Source organism: Schistocerca gregaria, chromosome 3 (genome assembly GCF_023897955.1).
Source record: "Schistocerca gregaria isolate iqSchGreg1 chromosome 3, iqSchGreg1.2, whole genome shotgun sequence".
NCBI classification, from domain to species: domain Eukaryota; kingdom Metazoa; phylum Arthropoda; class Insecta; order Orthoptera; family Acrididae; genus Schistocerca; species Schistocerca gregaria.
In genome coordinates, this window is record NC_064922.1 from 531,455,167 (window position 1) to 531,469,494 (window position 14,328).

Here is a 14,328-nt window from a genome sequence, read left to right on the forward strand (position 1 = left end):
TCCATTTTAGAACGTATTTTTACTAGACGTTTTTGCTTCGAATGATCGTTCCTACCATAAGCCCTAAATACTAACCATTCCTCCTGGGTTGCCCTGTAGAAGTGACGAAACCTCCTGTCTTATTTTGCACATGGAATATGTAGACATGGCTGACACGTAGACAGCTTTCTCCTGAAAGGAATAACATGTGCCGACGCACTAAACAGTAAGGTAGGAAGAATTACAGTGCTTATAAAAATATTTTGTATGTATAAATATTTTGCGATCAGAATATATTCTTAACGTTGAATTGGTGTCTAAGAAATTTGTGTTATTACAGCTGTTAATTAATAGTTGCACAATAGCCGAATTCGCAATCGTGAATAAAGATATGTTGTACTTTCTGCAACTAGTAGAATAGTATATACGTTTATATAAGAGACATACACAGTGATAGACGCGTTTATAACGGGGTGTGGGGATGAGCGATGATGTGCCAGTTACTATTTACCTCAGAACTTTGCAAAAGAGTCTCTTATAGTCTTAATTATCGTTATTTTCAGTTTCTTTGTGTATCATTTATTTCAACAAATTATCATCTTGAGCTGTTAACGATGTTCTCGTCTTCGTGGAACCATGTAGTGTACAGAGCCCTGTGCAGAGCTGTATTCTGTGAAAACACATCAGTTGCTCAATATTAGCGACAAACATTTTACGAACATGTCATGCACATATAGGAACCAATGTAAAATCCAGATGAACCCTTACCTTTGACAGGTAGTTTCTACACAGCCAGGTCCCCCTACCGCCACCGCCTGCGACAGAGAGACAGAGTAGTCAGACACAGTTGCCTACAATGGCGTCGGCGTCGAAGGGACGGTAAGATGAAAAGTAGAACAGATGAACGATTTAAAATAGAACACGAAAAGAGTTAAACCTTCTACATCTACACGTACTTCAATAAGCTCACCCGACAAGAAATTTGTCAACTCAGTGCGCACGCACAGATGAATCGTTAAGTCTTTACAGATGGCGCAATGATCGAGTCAGATGCTTAGACGTGTGCGCACTGCCTCTACGTGTGGGTAAGGTTGTAGCGATCAGTGAGATACTTATGTTTCAAGTGACATCTTAAGTAAACATAGACAGATGTAAAGATGTGACAGATCGTCAAAAATGAGCAATGTGTATGGCCATGCTCATCTCTGCGCAGTGTGTGATGCTGGATTTGTTGGTGTTTCGTGGTGAATTGTTCAACGTGTCTTCAAACAGTGGTGTAACGTTATATAGTGTAAGCTTTCACGGCCGGTACTGATTTCACGTAATACTTTCGGGCCGATAGGCCGTGGTCGACGCATAGAACTTCCCCTATCTTTTCATCTCCGACTACAGGAGACATCTTCAGAAGTAAAACGGCGAACTGCAACCAGAAGTTGAGGGAGCGCCGTCTGGTTGAACACAAGAGGAATTACCCCCTGGGACTCACGCATAAATCGGCCGTAGCGGAACATGTTTACCAAGAGGGTGATCATGAAATAAAATTTAGTGAGACGAGCTCATCTCGACATCATCACATTATCACGCACGCATACATAGAAAGGCTATTGAGCTTTATAAACATCGTAACAATTTTATCAGAAAAGAGGTAAGAGCTAAATTAGATAAAATTGGACGTTAACGTTGCATTATAAGAATGATGATCAATTACCTTCAGTCGAGAAGGTTGGCAGTACCAGAGATAATCTCGTAACCGACGTCATGTGATGAACTGTGGTGCCCTCTACACTGCCTATATATTCGACACTCCCAAGAGTTCTGGTTACAGTTCGCCACTTTACCTCTGAAGCAGGTGTCTCCTGTAGCCGGAGAAGTTTTATGTATGGAACATGGCCTATTACCTCTGAAGTCTTAAGTGAAGTGGTATAACACACGTGGCCACGAAACAGGACGTCAGAATTGTGGTCGCTAAAAGGTACCGACTGAAAAGGACCAGAGAAACGTTTCACGGATTTTGAATCAAAATAACTTTCAAACCCGACAAAAATAGCTGCAGGCAATGAATAAAGGTCCTTTCATTGCTCACCGGGGAACAGGAAGACAACAGCACCGTTCCTATAGCTGGAAAAGTATGACTTGTTTTCTGAAGACTCCCACACTCTATTAAGTATCGACTGATCTGCGAAATCATCTGACCTGAGCCTCACAGAAATTGTGTGGTACATGTTGGAACAGCGGGTAAAATACCGACATAAACATCGCCACAATTTGGTGGAACTGCGCGATAAAATCCTCGAATCGCTTGACTTGAATGCGACGTACCTGTACAACCTTGTGGACTCACTTGCTAACCGAAACCAGGCAGTTATCCATGGGAGCAATTAAACAGTATAAAATGATGGCAGCACCATCAAACAAAATGTTCCGCTGTGCTGTATGAGAATGGATGTGTGTGTAGAAACAAATGTGATAATTAGTAAGATTAGATTTTGTTGATGTGCGCCTTACTCATTTTTGATGGAAGTTGTATACAGGGTGACTTAGTTGCCCCTAACAATGAGCTTTATGCGACCCGCAACACCTTCAAAAACCATTCATGAAGTTTTCATTCTCTCTCGCTCGTTATGTGCAAATTATTAGACTACTGAAGTAATGAACGTGACCTTTTTGTAGGAAATTTAATGTAGTTAAATTTTGTATTGCGATACGCTTTCACTGACCGCCATGGTTTTCAAGTTATAAGGAAAACTACCAAAATGACCTTCAAATGCACGTCCACCCCAACACTCATTACTCACTATTCTATTTCTGGTATGTTGCTGTTAATGGGACTCCCTCCCTTTTTTGGTCTCTGATCGTTGGTTGATTTGGTAGGAGGGGACCAAACAGCGAGGTCATCGGTCCCATCGGATTAGGGAAGGATGAGGAAGGACATCGGCCATACCCTTTCAAAGAAACCATCCCTGTATTTTCCTGGAGTGATTCAGGGAAATCACGGAAAACCTAAATCAGGATGGCTGGATACATGTTTGAACCGATCTCCTCCAGAATGCGTGACCAGTGTGCTAACCACTGCTCCACATGGAAATGTGCTCGTAAGGGTAATGAAAGAAAAACTGCTTTTGTGAACGTTGCACGAAAACTAATTACATTGACAATTCAATCAAAAACTAAAACACTTACAAGCACAATAGCTGCGTAGTGAGAGGGCCTGACCAATGCAACGATGCAACTGTTTATGTTAAGCTGTTAAAATACACCAAAATGCAACGCAAAATTTACACGAACATCAGTTTTACAATTTGTAAGTGGTCGATTAAGTTGGTGGCGTAACAAGGCCACGCAATTAAGATCACAAAAGGTCGAATATCGGGAATAATTCGTGCAGTACCAAATTATAGCACAGTGGTAGGAGGGAGAACTATGAACAACATATTATGAACAATATATTAGAAATCCTGGCCAGTGGAGGCTGAGTGTGGGAGTGGGGGTGTGTTTGAAGGTTCACTTTTGTACGTTTCTCTTGAATAACTCGAAAACTATGGCCTACAGTGAAAACGTGTCACAGTCCGAAATTTAACTACAAAAAGGCTCTGATAAGGAGCCTCTGTAGGAGCGACAGTTTCCACATGGCGAGTGAGAGAGTGTAAAAATCTCGCGCATGGTATCTGAGGGTGTTGCACAGTCCATCGGTAGGGGCAGCTAATTCACCATGTATACATACCTACATCTACATCGATTACTCTGCAATTCACAATGAAGTGCCTGGCAGAGGGTCATCGAACTACCTTTAAGCTATTTCTCTCCCATTCTACTCTCGAATAGTGTGTGGGGAAAACGAGCACTTAAATCTTCCTGTGCAAACTCTGATTTCTCTTATCATGATGATCGTTTCTCTCTACGCAGGGGGCGCCAACAAAATAATTTCACATTTGGACGAGGAAAATGGTGACTGAAATTTCAAGAGAAGATACTACTACACTGAAATTTCACGAGAAAATACTACTACAACTAAAAACGCTTTTGTTATGATAATTGTCATTCCCTCCCCCTCCCCCCAATGAACCATGGACCTTGCCGTTGGTGGGAAGGCTTGCGTGCCTCAGCGATACAGATGGCCGTACCGTAGGTGCAACCACGACGGAGGGGTATCTGCTAAGAGGTCAGACAAAAGTATGGTTCATGAGACGGGTAGGAGCCTTTTCAGTAGTTGCAGGGGCAACAGTCTGGATAGTTGACTGATCTGGCCTTGTTACACTAACCAAAACGGCCTTGCTGTGCTGGTACTGCGAACGGCTCAAAGCAAGGGGAAATTACAGCAGTAATTTTTTCCGAGGGCATGTAGCTTTACTGTATGGTTAAATGTTGATGGCGTCCTCTTGTGTAAAATATTCCGGAGGTAAAATAGTCCCCCATTCGGATATCCGGGCGGGGACTATTCAGGAGGATGTCGTTATCAGGAGAAAGAAAACTGGCGTTCTACGGATCAGAGCATGGAATGTCAGATCCCTTAATCGGGCAGGTAGGGTAGAAAATTTAAAAATAGAAATGTATAGTTTAAAGTTTGATATAATTGGAATTAATGACGTTCGGTGGCAGGAGGAACAAGACTGCTGGTCAGGTGAATAAAGAGTTAAAAATACAAAATCGAGTAAGGGTAATGGGGGAATTGGTTTAATAACGAATTTTTTTTAAAAAAAGACAGGAACACTGAGAAGGTACTACAATCACCATAGCGAACGCATTATAGTAGCCAAAATAGAGACGAAGCCCAGGCCTACCATAGTGGTACAAGTTTATATGCCAACCAGCTCCGCAGATGATTAATAGATTGAAGAAATGTATGGCGCGGTAAAAGAAATTATTTAGATAGTTAAGGGAGACAAAGTTTAATATTCGTGGGGGACTAGTATTTTATAGCACGAAAAGGAAGAGAAGCGAAATTAGTAGGTGAATACGGACTGTGGGTAAGGAACGAAAGAGGAAGCCACCTTGTAGGATTTTGCATAGAGCGTAACTTAATCATAGGTAACTCTTGGTTTAAGACTCATGAAAGAAGGTTGTTTACGTGGAAGAGGCCTGGAGGTACAGGAATTCTTCAGACAGGTTACATAGTGGTAAGACAGAGATTATGGAATCAGGTTTTAAATTGTAAGACATTTCCAGAGGCAGATGTGGGCTCTGAACACAATTTATTGGTTATGAACTGTATATTAAAACTGAAGAAACTGTAAAAAGATAGCCGGCCTGTGTGGCCGTGCGGTTCTAAGCGCATCAGTTTGGAACCGCGTGACCGCTACTGTCGCAGTTCCAATCCTGCCTCGGGCATGGATGTGTGTGATGTCCTTAGGTTAGTTAGGTTTAAGTAGTTCTAAGTTCTAGGGCGACTGATGACCTCAGAAGTTGAGTCCCGTAGTGCTCAGAGCCATTTGAACCATTTTTTGTAAAAAGATAGGAATATGAGACCTGGATAAACTGAAGGAACCAGAGGCTGTAGAGAGTTTGAGAGAAAGCATTAGGGAACGACTGACAAGAACACGGGAAAGAAATACAGTAGAAGAAGAATGGGTACCTTTGAGAGATGAAATAATGAATGCAGCAGAGGATTATGTGTGTCAAATACGAGGGCTAGTAGAAATCCTTGCGTAACAGAAGAGATATTGAATTTAATAATGAAGGGAGAAAATATAAAATTGCAGTAAATGGAGCAGGTGAAAAGGCATAAAAATGTCTGAGAAATTAGATCGGCAGGAGGTGTAAAATGGCTAAGAAGGGATGGCTAGAGAACAAATGTAAAAGCATATACCACTTGGGGTAAGATAGATACTGTCTACAGGAAAATTAAAGAGACCTTTCGTAAAAAGAGAATCACTTGTATGAATGTCAAGAGATCAGATGCAAGACCAGTTCTAAGCAGAAAGGTCGAATGAGTATATAGAGGGTCTATACAAGGGCGATGTACTTGAGGGCCGTATTATGGAAATGGAAGAGGACGTAGATGAAGATAAAATGGGAGATACGATACTGCGAGAAGAATTTGACAGAACACTGAAAGACGTAAGTCGAAACAAGACCCCAGGAATAGACAACATTCCATTAGAACTACTGACAGTCTTGAGAGAGCCATGAGAAAACTCTTCCATCTGGTGAGCAAGATGTATGTTGTTGTTGTTGTTGTCTTCAGTCCTGTGACTGGTTTGATGCAGCTCTCCATGCTACTCTATCCTGTGCAAGCTGCTTCATCTCCCAGTACCTACTGCAACCTACATCCTTCTGAATCTGCTTAGTGTACTCATCTCTCGGTCTCCCTCTACGATTTTTACCCTCCACGCTGCCCTCCAATGCTAAATTTGTGATCCCTTGATGCCTCAAAACATGTCCTACCAACCGATCCCTTCTTCTAGTCGAGTTGTGCCACAAACTTCTCTTCTCCCCAATCCTATTCAATACCTCCTCATTAGTTACGTGCTCTATCCACCTTATCTTCAGTATTCTTCTGTAGCACCACATTTCGAAAGCTTCTATTCTCTTCTCTTCTTGTCTAAACTATTTATTGTCCACGTTTCACTTCCATACATGGCTACACTCCATACAAATACTTTCAGAAACGACTTCCTGATACATAAAGCTATATTCGATGTTAACAAATTTCTCTTCTTCAGAAACGCTTTCCTTGCCATTGCCAGTCTACATTTTATATCCTCTCTACTTCGACCATCATCAGTTATTTTACTTCCTAAATAGCAAAACTCCTTTACTACTTTAAGTGTCTCATTTCCTAATCTAATTCCCTCAGCATCACCCGATTTAATTTGACTACATTCAATTATCCTCGTTTTGCTTTTGTTAATGTTCATCTTATATCCTCCTTTCAAGACACTGTCCATTCAGTTCAACTGCACTTCCAAGTCCTTTGCCGTCTCTGACAGAATTACAATGTCATCGGCAAACCTCAAAGTTTTTACTTCGTCTCCATGAATTTTAATACCTACTCCAAATTTTTCTTTTGTTTCCTTTACTGCTTGCTCAATATACAGATTGAATAACATCGGGGAGAGGCTACAACCCTGTGTCACTCCTTTCCCAACCACTGCTTCCCTTTCATGCCCCTCGACTCTTATGACTGCCATCTGGTTTCTGTACAAATTATAAATAGCCTTTCGCTCCCTGTATCTTACCCCTGCCACCTTTAGAATTTGAAAAAGAGTATTCCAGTCAACATTGTCAAAAGCTTTCTCTAAGTCTACAAATGCTAGAAACGTAGGTTTGCCTTTTCTTAATCTTTCTTCTAAGATAAGTCGTAAGGTCAGTATTGCCTCACGTGTTCCAACATTTCGACGGAATCCAAACTGATCCTCCCCGAGGTCTGCATCTACCAGTTTTTCCATTCGTCTGTAAAGAATTCGCGTTTGTATTTTGCAGCCGTGGCTTATTAAACTGATAGTTCGGTAATTTTCACATCTGTCAGCACCTGCTTTCTTTGGGATTGGAATTATTATATTCTTCTTGAAGTCTGAGGGTATTTCGCCTGTCTCATACATCTTGCTCACCAGCTGGTAGAGTTTTGTCAGGACTGGTTGTCCCAAGGCTGTCAGTAGTTCTAATGGAATGTTGTCTACTCCGGGGGCCTTGTTTCGACTCAGGTCTTTCAGTGCTCTGTCAAACTCTTCACGCAGTATTGTATCTCCCATTTCGTCTTCATCTACATCCTCTTCCATTTCCATAATATTGTCCTCAAGTACATCGCCCTTGTATAAACCTACTATATACTCCTTCCACCTTTCTGCCTTCCCTTCTTTGCTTAGAACTGGGCTGCCATCTGAGCTCTTGATATTCATACACGTGGTTCTCTTCTCTCCAAAGGTCTCTTTAATTTTCCTGTAGGCAGTATCTATCTTACCCCTAGTGAGATAAGCTTCTACATCCTTACATTTGTCCTCTAGCCATCCCTGTTTAGCCATTTTGCACTTCCTGTCGATCTCATTTTTGAGACGTTTGTATTCCTTTTTGCCTGCTTCATTTACTGCATTTTTATATTTTCTCCTTTCATCAATTAAATTCAATATTTCTTCTGTTACCCAAGGATTTCTAGCAGCCCTCGTCTTTGTACCTACTTTATCCTCTGCTGCCTTCACTACTACATCCCTCAGAGCTACCCATTCTTCTTCTACTGTATTTCTTTCCCCTATTCCTGTCAATTGTTCCCTTATGCTCTCCCTGAAACTCTGTACGACCTCTGGTTCTTTCAGTTTATCCAGGTCCCATCTCCTTAATTTCCCACATTTTTGCAGTTTCTTCAGTTTTAATCTACAGGTCATAACCAATAGATTGTGGTCGGAGTCCACATCTGCCCCTGGAAATGTCTTACAACTTAAAACCTGGATCCTAAATCTCTGTCTTACCATTATATAATCTATCTGATACCTTTTGGTATCTCCAGGGTTCTTCCACGTATACAACCTTCTTTCATGATTCTTAAACCAAGTGTTAGCTATGATTAAGTTGTATGACACAGGAAAAATACCCTCAGACTTCAAGAAGAATGTAATAATTCAAATCCCAAAGAAAGCAAATCTTGACAGGTGTGAAAACTACCAAACTATCAGTTTAATAAGTCACGGCTGCAAAATACTAATACGAATTCTTTACAGACGAATGGAAAAATTGGTAGGATCCGACATCGGGGAAGATCAGTTTGGATTCCGTAGAAATTTGGAACACATGAGGCAATACTGACCCAACGGATTATCTTAGAAGACAGGTTAAGGAGAGGCAAACCTTTCTTTCTAGCATTTTTAGACTTAGAGAAAGCTTTTGACAATGTTGACCGGAATACTCTGTTTCAAATTCTGAAGGTGGCAGGGATAGAATACAGGAGCGAAAGGATATTTGCAATTTGTACAGAAAAAAGACGGCAGTTATAAGAGTCGAGGGGCAGGAAAGAGAAGCAGTGATTGAGGAGGGAGCGAGACAGGGTTGAGCCCTATCCCTGATGTTATTCAATCTGAATATTGAGCAAACAATAAAGGAAACAAAAGAAATATTTTGGGTAGGAATTCGAATTCGTGGGGAAGAAATAAAAACTTTGAGGTTCGCCGACGCATTGTAATTCTGTCGGGGACAGCTAAGGACCTGGAAGAGCAGTTGAACGGAATGGATAGTGTCTTGAAAGGAGAATATATGATGAAAATCAAAAAAAGCAAAACGAGGATAATGGAATGATGCTGAGGAATTAGATTAGGAAATGAGACACCTAAAGTAGCAGAGGAGATTTGATATCCCGGAAGGCAAAATATCTGATGATGTGGGCTGGCTATGGCAAGTAAAGCCTTTCTGAAGAGGAGAAATTTTTTACTATCGAGTATAGATTTAAGTGTTAGGAAGTCTTTCCTGAACGTATTATTGTTGACAATAGCCATGTATGGAAGTGAATCATGGAAGAAAATAATTTAGACAAAAAGAGAATAGAATCTTTATGAACGTGGTGCTACAGAAAAATGCTGCAGTTTGGATGGGAAGATCACGTAATTAATAAGGTGCTGAATAGAATCGGGGAGAAGAGGAATTTGTGGCACAGCTTGACTAGAAGAAGGGCTGGGCTGGTAGGACACCTTCTGAGGCATCAAGGGATCACCAATTTGGTACTAGGAGGAAGCGTGCTGGGTAAAAATCGTAGAGGGAGACCAAGAGGTGAAAACACTAAGCAGATTCAGAAGTATTTGAGTTGCAGTAGTTGCTCGGAGATGAAGAGGCTAGCACAAGATAGAGTAACATGGAGAGCTGCATCAAATCAGTCTCTGGACTGAAGACAACAACAATATGACTAATGTATGTGTACAATTTAACAGCGTGGTAGACTAACTGGACAATATACACAAAAGCGTCAATGCGGACAAAGAGACATAGATCTGCCTTCTACACAGTCGTTACAGAACTCTGCGTGCAACGGACCGGCGGGAACACGACTGCCAGTGGTGTAGACGTAATCGGTTGATGCTGCGCCTGACGCCCTCGCAGCAGAGCTGGCGCTCTGTCGCTGCAGCCTGGGCGGCGTCTCGCATTTCCGAGCCGCGCAGCGGTCTCTGTTTACTCGAATCTAATTAAGCATGCAAGGCTGAAGCCCCAGCAGCGTCAAGGAACGCGCATCACGGTCACAGGCTGCTGCAGTCTCACTTTCGAAATTCATTAAAGCTTCATTTACACTGATTACGGCGTGTTAGGAATTTCACACGAAACCTCGGGAGTGTTTAGAACTGTAGTGTTGAAGTGACCTGATATCTTACAGCTTAACACTCAGCACACCAGCCAGCGAATCTCCCGTGTAGCTTAACAATCCAGAAATCTGGCACTGGCAACACAGATACTAACTAGCGTAATAAGAATCGCGAGAAACGCACGCAGCTCTGAAGATATTTTATTCCCTGACAAGTATTTTTCCTTTCCAAAATGAAAGCCGCTGCGTACTACTGGCTGTAACGAATTATATGCGCTACGTAACCGAAAAATGTGATGAAATCAGTCACGATGGCTATTGGTACTTCCTCACTACAGAGAGCCACAAAACACTATAAGAGAGAAATGCAAAGAAAAGTTCAGCCGTTTTTCCTTTCAAAGTACATTCATCGTACTAATTCAATGAAATACAAATAAGATAAAGCTGAAAGCACATTTGAAAAGGAAAGTACACAGTCCAGTCTCATTAACGTGACCGTCGCTCATGTCCCACGTCAAAGTGCAATAACCACTCACGGACGGCAGGTGGCAGCTACACGAGTATGGAGTGTATAAAGCGTGTCAGGGGGAAGCCGACAACAGTGCCGTAGAGCCGTCATTGTAATGCTGAAAGGGCGTGATTGATATGACATCCAACAGGGCGTCATCATTGGCTTTCGGGCATTTCCGAAACGGCTAATTTTGTAAGCTGTCAGCGTGCGACGTGGTTAAAGTACATCGTACAGGTCAAAATGGAGCTATCCAAATCGGCGCCAAGGCAGCTGTGGGGCACCGCGAGCCATATGTGAGACGGGTGAACGACAGCTGCAGAGATATGGACAGGCGAATAGATTTGCAGCTGTTGAGGAATTGACCGCCCAGATGAAACAAAGGGCTACTAACGGTGCCTCCTCTACGATCTCGCAGCAAACATTACAGCGTATGTGTATCCGCGGTAGGTATCTGGTTCATGCGGCCATGACGGGCAAGTAGAATATAGGGCTGAACGACGGTTCCGGAGATGTGTACGGCGAAATCGAACGAGGGGCTACAAATCAAACAAGGGCTACCAACATTGTCTGCTCAATGATCGTTCAGTGAAAATTGCTGCATATCGGTCTTCACAGCAGGCATCAATGCCTGCTGCTGTTCATCAGCGACGGAGGCTGAAATTTTCTCGCCAGTACCGCAACCAGACGTCCACTTTCGCCATTCACTTAGCGGCGATAGTTGGTCTTTTCAGGTGAATCACGTTTTATTCTCCCTCAGACAAAAAAACAAACACCCTGTAACAGTCGTTGCAAGGGTCCACACTGGAGGAGGGAGCGTTATGCCTTAGGAAACGTTTTCGTGGCGTTCTCTGGGTGATCTCGTCATTCTGGAAAGCACAGTTGGTCAACCACAACAATGCATCTATTCTTGGCGACCTTGTCCATACCTGCAGTTTGTTTACCCTCAGCATGATGGCATCTACGAGCAGGACAATGCAACGTGCCACGCACCTCGACAGGCTCATCATTGGGGCAGATGTCAATGCCAAGCATCTGGCCTGGCATTCTCGAGTCTCTGATCCCAAAGGCTGCCTCCTCCTTGACCTGGAGGATACTTTAGCTCTATTGGTCTATGGCCCCCATGAACATATCCATATCCCAGTCCATTCCAACTGCCAGTCAGATGTTCTGGATGTGGCCATTTTCAAAAACATCACCACTCAGTTGTCACTGGAAGTTCTCGGCAAACTGGCCTCCAACCATGACCCAGTACTACTGCACCTAACCGATGCTGCCCTTTAATTTGATGTTCGTTCCACTGTCACCCTCAACGAATGGGACAAGCTTAGCAGGGTATTTAATAACACCATTCCACACGACCTCGACCTGACAACACAGGCCAATGTAGTCCGTGCTGTGGATTACCTTACCACCAAAAGTAGTGAAAGCAGTAAAACTCCCCACCTCTCCTGTACCTCAGGCTTTAACCCCCTGGACGATTCGCCTTCCCTGTTACAGAAGCTGAAGATGCAAAAGAACCACTACTGCCAGGGGTGGAAACTATTTCGCGATCCTCGGGACAAATGCCAAATGAAACGCTTCCATTGCGAATTCTGCCACTGGCTCGCCTACTGGAAGTCTGAACAATGGGAAGACAGGATGACTGTTTTCCTCCGCCACCATAAGTGTGACTGGGCTGTTATTCGCCCCCTGCAGCGTTCTATGCTGGCGACTGCCCTTCCTATTTGCAAAGCAGTTGGCTCCAAATTGTGGAAACGCTGGTGGATGCTTTTGAGGCCCAAAGCCACCCCCTTGTCCAGGCATTTTCTCCAGATGAACTACAGGACGAACCCGATGTCCTGACAGCTGTTGCAACTTTCCGCATCTGTCCACCCCTGGCTGCCCCTCTCTTTATGTCCATGGCGGAAATTCAGCGTATGCTATGATGGAAACGTGGCCGGTCAGCCCATGATTCGATGGACTTTTTAAATGAACATATTTGCCATCTTCCATGCACGCCTCTCGCCTTGTTCACCAAGATCTTAAACTGTTGTCTCACATCTGGCCTTTGCCCCTTCAGTCGAAACAAGCCAAGCTGACTGGGATCCCCAAGCGGTTCGACGACCCTACAGTACCCACCAACAAAAGGCCCATCAGCCTCATAAATACTATGGCGAAGGTCCTTGAATCTGTGATCCTCCACCGACTTTCCCAACCCCTGGCCGCGGCTGGGACGATCCGACCTGTACAGTTCGGATTCACTTCGTACCTCTCTGCCGAACTTCAGGTCCTATGGGTCACTGAACACGTCAGCAAAGGCTTCAACACCGCCGACAGCTGCCGTTTTTCTGGACTTGCAGAACGCCTACGACAAGATCTGGCAAGACAACCTAGTACACAAGATGCTGGTGCAGACCCCTATACTGGATATTTATGTCAAGATCGTGGATGACTTCCTCTGCAGTAGGACTTCCAAAGTGGCTCAACGGAGAATGTGTTCCAGCATTAGCCAATTGTCGGCGGGCACTCCACAAGGATCTGTGTTGTCTCTCATCCTTTTTAATATCTATGTGAATGATATGCCGGTCATCCCCGAGTGCCACCTGGCATAATATGCTGACGACACAGCACTATATACCACTGGCCGTATCACTGACGCCATCGTCGCTCGCCTCCAGCGACAGGTGGACGCCACTATCACCTGGTGCCAAACAAACAAAATAGCTCTCAATGTCGCCAAAACTATGGCAGTCTATTTCACCAAACGGCGATCAGTCCTCCGTCTCAATATTTCGATTGCAGGCGTGCAGGTGCCCTGGTCCCCAATGACCACCTATCTCGGGGTCTGGATGGCCAACGAAACGAGCTGCTCTTCCACCATCGTGCGGAGTATGTCGCCAACAAGGGGCAAAAGCTGACCTGGGTTTTGTATACCCTCTTCCACAGAAGGGAACTTAACTTGCATACCAAGCTCCACATCTACCGAGCAATTAGCCCGCATCTCATGGTCGTGCGGTAGCGTTCTCGCTTCCCACCTCCGGGTTCCCGGGTTCGATTCCGGGCGGGGTCAGGGATTTTCTCTGCCTCGTGATGGCTGGGTGTTGTGTGATGTCCTTAGGTTAGTTAGGTTTAAGTAGTTCTAAGTTCTAGGGGACTGATGACCACAACAGTTAAGTCCCATAGTGCTCAGAGCCATTTGCACCATTTTGTTTTCTTTGTAGTTAATAATGGAGCGCTTCGCGACGTAACAAAGTTGTCGTAGTGAAAACTTGTTACAAATGTGGTGAATGTTATCCTGCCTGTCGTCACATATGGCTTCGCTGCATGGCCCATCATTACTTCACCAGGACGTGGATGTTGCAGCGCCTGCAGAACAAGCTTCTCAGGTGGAGCTTGCACACCCCGCCACTCCCGAGAATTGTGACTATCCACGAGGAAGAGGATATCACCTCAATACGACCATGCGCAACTAGGCGTGGCGGCTCTATGAGAAAGTGGATGGCCTGCAGGACACTGTCCATGGGTTACACCACGTTGGGCTACACTTCCAAGCCGCTTGAATCGACATCCTGTTTCTCTAACCATCCTAGAGAAATCGGATTCCGACCACGGCTAACTATAGGCCTGGCATGCCTTTGGCGGGACTAGC

General features: G+C 44.0%; 1 protein-coding gene across 1 annotated transcript in view; it reads right to left on the bottom strand.

Moving 5' to 3' along the window:
- LOC126353920 (GTP-binding protein Di-Ras1) overlaps window positions 1-14,328 on the bottom strand; it is a 1,474,116-nt gene that overhangs the window by 424,886 nt on the left and 1,034,902 nt on the right. The window contains exon 5 of the mRNA XM_050003161.1: window positions 748-794. The gene's annotated coding sequence lies outside the window, so the exon portion shown is untranslated. The remainder of the gene's footprint in view (window positions 1-747; window positions 795-14,328) is intronic.